At 37.0% G+C, this 6,816-nt stretch overlaps 1 long non-coding RNA gene across 1 annotated transcript; it reads right to left on the bottom strand.

Moving 5' to 3' along the window:
• Window positions 1–1,507: 1,507 nt before the first annotated feature.
• On the bottom strand, window positions 1,508–6,155 carry LOC137258507 (uncharacterized). Its single transcript, XR_010954633.1, has 4 exons — window positions 5,931–6,155; window positions 5,337–5,399; window positions 4,587–4,640; window positions 1,508–3,225 (listed from the first exon to the last, which is right to left on the bottom strand). It is a non-coding gene; the product is annotated as an uncharacterized lncRNA (long non-coding RNA).
• Window positions 6,156–6,816: the final 661 nt, after the last annotated feature.

The raw sequence follows: 6,816 nt of genomic DNA, 5'->3' as shown, positions 1-6,816 counted from the left end.
TTTGATCATGTCAGACTTAGTGACTTGACTTATGAAGGTAATTATTGCATATATTGATGAGCATGATGTCAATCATTGGATATTCAGTGGATTGTCATTGTGTAGTTTGAATATTGCTGAATGCCTAGAAGACAAGAATCCTGGACAGTGGTGCACTGAAACTTTATTCCTCATCTGTTCTGGGACATTGGTTTGAACTGTTGAAGGTCTGGATTTGCCCATATATAATCCTAGGTTTGTAAACACAAGGACTGTAGGTTGCACCCATGTTGTATCACATTGAGTTTCCAGATAATTAGCAAAATAAAGAAGTATACACTCGCTTTATATGCAGGCTAAGTGTAGCACAAATCGGGCGGCGCAGCATAGAGAATATGACAAGTTTTATATGCAAGCGAAGTGAGCAAGGGTTGGCAACATACTTTCCTCGCTTCGGATCAAAAAATATTTTTCATGAGCATCAATCTCTGCAACTGGAAAGTGATGTGTCACCCAAGTCAGCGAGCCAAAAAAAGAAATACCATACTGCCTAATTTTATTGTGAACCTGTTGGAGTTTATTTGTCTTATCTGTCGTCGCTATTGTTAGAATTTTCGTAAATCTATTCTACATAAAAACACTTCTGGCATAATGGGTGAATGATGCAGGGGAGGTAATTAAGTATTCCATGGAGAATAATACCCTCTTGTTCCTTCACGCCGTTGACCCGGAAGCTGAAAGGGGGAATGGAGGCCAAGAACGGTTGGATATACCATGAGTTGTGCTGAAAATGTTGAATAAAACATATTTCACGTGAGTGATTGTTCAACATGAGGTTGGAAATGTGAAAGCAAAACCGGGTGAAGAAATGGGTGTATACTTTTGATGGTGGCGATGTTTTATTTTGACATAAAAAATATTTTTCGAACTGAAGCAAGGAAAGTACGTTGCCAACCTTTGCTTTGTTCGCATGTAAGAAGACTGGTCATTTTCTCTATGCTGCATAACCCATTTGCGCTGCAGTTTCCCTGTGCTTTAGAGTAGGTCTGAGTATGGTACTTCATACAAGTAGACGCTACATTTAGACAAGGGTGCTTGGTACATGTGATTTGAGGAGATTTGAATTTGAATTGGTTTTCAAAGTGGCAGCTAGCAGGATTAGGTGGTCTGATTCCCTGACTTGGTTGACCAATTCATGGTATCCCATTTGCTTAGATTGATGCTTTTGCAGCTGATCACTGGATCGTCTGGTCCAGACTTAATTATTTACAGTCTATCGCCATACAGCTAGAATATTGCTTTCAATGATATGATACACCTCCCATACATATGTATACTTGCCCCAACATGTGTCTGTAATTTGCTCCGTTTTGTTGAACCTCATGACTTGCGACTTAATGGAATTATGAAATCAGATTTAGAATATTGTTTTTAAATACTGCAACACTGGCTTCATGGTCAGGTTAATGCCATATATAAATTATATTACGTTTTGGGATTACTTTGCACAGAAACTATAGTCTAATCATAGCACATCATAAAATACTTTATTCACTTCAGTTGTCTATGTACAAACACTCTTCATCAGTTACTCGAATATCACTGATCATTAGAAACAACCACATCACATTCAAACTCATACAAAGAATATCCAAGAGTAATGATTCTAAACCATTAAATTACCTATTTACTGCACATCTAAAAACGTTGGGTTCAGTGACTATTAACAACCTTGAGATAAGGGTTTTTATACATTTTCACTCTTCATACTCTTGCAATCCTTCACTTTAACATACAAATCAATCTCACAGACATAGTTTGTCAAACATTTTCTACAAGACATCCTGAGATAGAAGAAGAGCATCAATGGACATAATGAAACTAAGACTAACAGTGTAAACATACCACTCAAGGGGTGATTGTTCTCAATCTCCTCTAAAATAAGCCCAAAGTTAAGAAAGAACAGACCTGCCCTTCAAAGCAATGTTCTATTTCCCAATAATTCATATTTGACCTAACCAAGTTAATTCCTCATTAATCATTATGCTGCTTAACGAGAGTATTTCATTTTGACATTGCCTTAATCATCCTTACTAGGTAGCACTATTGACCTGCAAGCATGGTAATAATTAAATATGAACTGTAGACACTGCATATGAACAAGAACCCATCAGGATCCAGGCAGATTTAACATGACACATCTTTGATGCATGGCTCATCCAGTAATTCAACACATCTAAATTACTTCGCTTATCCATGGATGAAATGTTCCCTGTCTATGTCGCTACATGTAAACAGAGTACACGAAGGTTTTATGTAATAGTCATAACATTTGGTGATAAACTGAATCGTAGGAATAAATTCTGTCACTTGAGGATTGTTATCAAGTATTGCATGAGATCAACAGATATGATAGTCTGAAAGAAGGGTTTCTGCCTTAACAAAGATATACACCTGAAAAAAGTTAGTCACCATACTCTTATTTTCACGCTTTCTCAGTTTTTCAAAATACCTACTTATGATCTTGCTACCAATTCCTGACAAAGTCAGCCAGAATAAATAGTGAAGCAAGTAGTAAGGAACTAGTTGAAGAATTAGACATCAGATAACTTTCCTTTCAATTTGGTTTCTGTATTTCAGTATGCACAGGGATGGACATGACCACAAGTCCTTCAAACTGTGACTAGTGAGAAATGGAGACAGACAAGTTGTTTTCTCTCCAGATCTGGCTGCTTCACATAAAGCAGCTACAAACAACATGGCTTTAGTCAGTCTTAGTAAAACGAATTTGTGGTATTGGAAACAAATACTGTTTACAATTTGAACAATTTGCTATTTTGTATGGAAATTTACGGTGACAATCCTTAACTATTTTCCAGGTATTTATCTTGTTAAGTGTTACAATGATACACAGGAAATGATGAGAAATCCCTAACACAGATACCCAATAAACTGTAATGGCTTCAGAACTCACTCTCCATCAGACATTGATTGATGAGGCCAGACTAATACATACATATACTCAATACTGTCAGATTCTGGTTGATCAGCAGGACACACCCAAGGTCATTTCTCAACATCCGTGTCCATCTTCTACAGCACATCATCCATACAGATTTATCTCAGGTATTTGTGTTTATCATCATTGGTCTAGTCCTTTGATGATCCGGAGTCATCTTTCTTGTATTTTTCTGTAAACTCCTTCACCTTGGCCCAGATATCCTGAGGGTTATCTACTCGGGGTAACTGTAAACACAAAATTGACAACACATCATTATCAGCCTAGACCATCAGAGCAGAGCGGGGCTTGGATGTCTCAACATTCATAAAGTTTATAGAGAGTTTGTTGTTTTAGGCCACAGTCAGCAATATTTCAGCTATATGGCAGCCGTAAAATATATAGTTGAGTGTGGATCAGACAATCCAGTGATCAACAGCGTGAGCATCAGTCTCTGCGACTGGAATGTGATGTGTCAACCAAGTCAGCGAGTCTGACCACCATGTGGATCTTCACGGGTTTCTAGAGTGTAGAGGCCAACTAGGAGTTGTTGAATGGAGCCTATTAAAGATATATATTGTAACAATGATGTCTTCACGCCAACATCAAAGTTGTCAAAAATATTTTTTCAACTCAAAAATATCAACATCACAATGAATGCATAGTCAGGAAGATCAGTAACATTGGGAACTTGTAATGTAGGCACCAAACTGGTCTTGAAACAATCATAAGACTAAACAAAGATCCAGGTAGTCCTGTCCATGTCAGGGTCATACTCACAAACCTTATGACCCAAGTTAGCAGTCTTAACCTTAGTATACAGTTTTCATAATGTGTACCTGACAATAAACACTGACATGCTACATATGATTGAAAGGCATGAAATAACACAGGTCACAGGCAAAACCCACACTAATGGTGCTGATAATTAGGGTGAATATGTGATGCAAGTACATGTATGTCATCAGCAGATCCTGGCTTATTCACGAGAGACAACTCTGCATTGCAAGCTGTGGCACTTGAAACCATTGGCTTCAAATTCAAGCGTCACTCATACTTTCAGACTAAGAGAGTTGAGCTTCACATCACTTATACCAACATTCCAGGAATATCAGAAGGTATGCTGTGACCACATACCCATTGTGTGCAGACCAACATCATAAATGTGTGACAAGATCATTTAGTTGAGGGTCAAAATCAACTTTCAATCGACTTGCAAAAATAACAAATAATTGGTTGGTGTCATGAGTGATCAGTAGGTCAATAATCCATGGATGTGGTGGTACCTTAGCAATTGGCAAATCAGACAGGAAGGATACACTGAATTACCTGGGTTCACCATGATTTACGGCACTGTAAAGCATTCTGAGTTGGGTCCATCTCAAACAAAAAGATTTTTTTAAATCTTTAATCCTCACAAAGAAGGTTTTTGCAGTGGACACCAGAAATGGGCTTCACACACTGTATTCATGTCAGGAATCGAACATGGGTCTTCAGTGCATTGAGTGAATGCTTTTACCACTAGGCTACTCTATTATACTTTTCAAAAGGATTTAAACATATAAATATCCATCATTATTATAAACTATCTAAGTAACTAAAGAATTACCTTGTAGTGTTGATCTGCAAATATGCCCGCATAAACACCAGCCAAGAAAAATGCCTGAATTTGAACAGTTTCAAATATAATCACAGCACACAAAAAAATATGAAACCCCAAATTGTCAATCCTTTTCACAAAATATTCCTTAATTAATCAAAATGTTCACATGGAAATTCATACTCGTTTTGTCATTCATTTTACTGTGTGAGAGCAAGAGTCTAAACAGACATGCTGTCTTGTCTTTTAATTTAAGACACAATCAGCAATTTATGTTGTCAAATGAAGTTATTTTCATGTGCACCAAGACTTAATTGCACTGCAGACATCCATAAGATCAATGGTGTTCCTCATTCACATATTGTTCATACTCTTCCTCTCCAAACCACCAACAATGTTCATTCTTTCCCCATACACACAGCCACAAAAATGATAAACTTACGTTTCGTTTCATATCACAGCATTTCTCGAGAGAACATTACATGAATATTGACTTGCCTTCATTACATATAACCTATAATGCAATAAATATTGGTACAACTTTACAATATGTTCGCCACCTACATTACTGGGCTGTCCGGCAAGATTACAATATACTGGATACCTTCTGCCATCTTTGAAAGCAAGCAAGTTTATTTTTGGTTAGGGTTAGGGTAACTGAATTGGTCATGCAATCCATTATTTTTTGTGGTGAACATATTGTAAAATTGCTCCTAAATATTAGCTTACAATCTTCATTATGAAATTAACAAAACTTACTAGCTTCCCAAACATGTTCACTGGTAATGTGGCTGTTCACTGAGTAGAATATTTTCAGTCAAACTGTAAAAGACATTAAGGTTAAATGGTGAAGAAATATATGGCATGTATATGTCATTATGATAAAGAAAACATGATGCATGGATATTGTAATGTTTATTCAGCGCAGGCTTGTAAAAATGAAACATGTCCGGCTCAAGAACTGTTCCAAAACGTTTGATATATCACTCGTTCATAAATATTTTTAGCTACAAGGATGAAGCTATGAAGCTACCTTAAATACACATATACCTAATACATACAGTGACTCAAGTTAATATTTCCTAAAGGCTAATGATGTCAAGATGTCCTGAAATTGCTCAAAAAGATCGGTGCGTATGGAACTGGGTCGAAGTTCTTATAAAATGATACAAGGTTTTGTTTTTTGTGATTGGGAAGAGACACAGTATTCAGGTAAAGGTCAATTGTAAGTCCACGTATGTACGATGTCAGTTGATTCAGTGCTGTCCTGCAATATATAGATCTATTAAATGTGAATAGACCACTAATAACAGGCTATAAAACAAACATTTCAAGTGACTCAATAACTCTTACCTGTATGTGAAATGTAGATCGAAATTTGATGCAAGTGGACAAGGCACACAATATTGCTAAGGGAGGGAACTCTAGTGCATTAGTCAATGACGCATACCAGTAAAAAGTATTTTCGCAATGCCTGGTTTATGTCTGCCTGGGCCGTTAGTTCATTTTTCCCTGGTAAATGTAATTGAACCGGCACTTGCAGGTTTGCATCCAGTATACAGCTTTGCTTTTATTATTGTGTTCACAATACAATTTTCTTTATAAAGCGTTTATTGCATCAGATGGTCAAAGTTTGATGTTTGTTCACTGAAGCTACTGATAACAGCTGATGAAATAAGGGCCTGACTTGCATGTTTCATATTGGGAGGGAGACTATATGTTGTAGGTTATAAGAGACATGGGGAGGTCGCCTTCATAAGTCCTTTTCTAAACAGTCTCCAAGACACTAGAGAATATATAGCTAGAACGGATGTTCAGCTCATCGTTATTGTCAGTTATGTGCATATTGCAAAAGCTGTACTGCAGTAGGCCAGAAACTGTGGTTTGTTCTGGGTTTAGTTTGGATTTGCTTTGCGGCTGAACATATGTTTTTGCATTTGTAAATTTAAAAATAATAATTCTGGTATTAAAATGTCAGGTACTAAACCAGATGTCAAAAGCTACTGTTATTCCTAGATAGTATTGATACACATATACACACACCCTATCGCGACTCTCCAGAGCGAACACATTCGCCCACTAACGCCACGTGATTAATCTCTGGTGTTAGCTTTCGGAATTTTACATTCAGGTTTTATGTTGGTGTACGTTCTTTACAGTGATGGAACGGGCAGATTACACTGGGCTTTACAAAGTCCCTGTTAACTTCATTCGGCAAGTATCTAGAACAAAATAGTAA

Source organism: Haliotis asinina, chromosome 12, assembly GCF_037392515.1.
Source record: "Haliotis asinina isolate JCU_RB_2024 chromosome 12, JCU_Hal_asi_v2, whole genome shotgun sequence".
Taxonomy (NCBI): Eukaryota; Metazoa; Mollusca; class Gastropoda; order Lepetellida; family Haliotidae; genus Haliotis; species Haliotis asinina.
The sequence above is the reverse complement of the archived record's forward strand: the minus strand, read 5'-3'. Positions and strand labels throughout refer to the sequence as shown.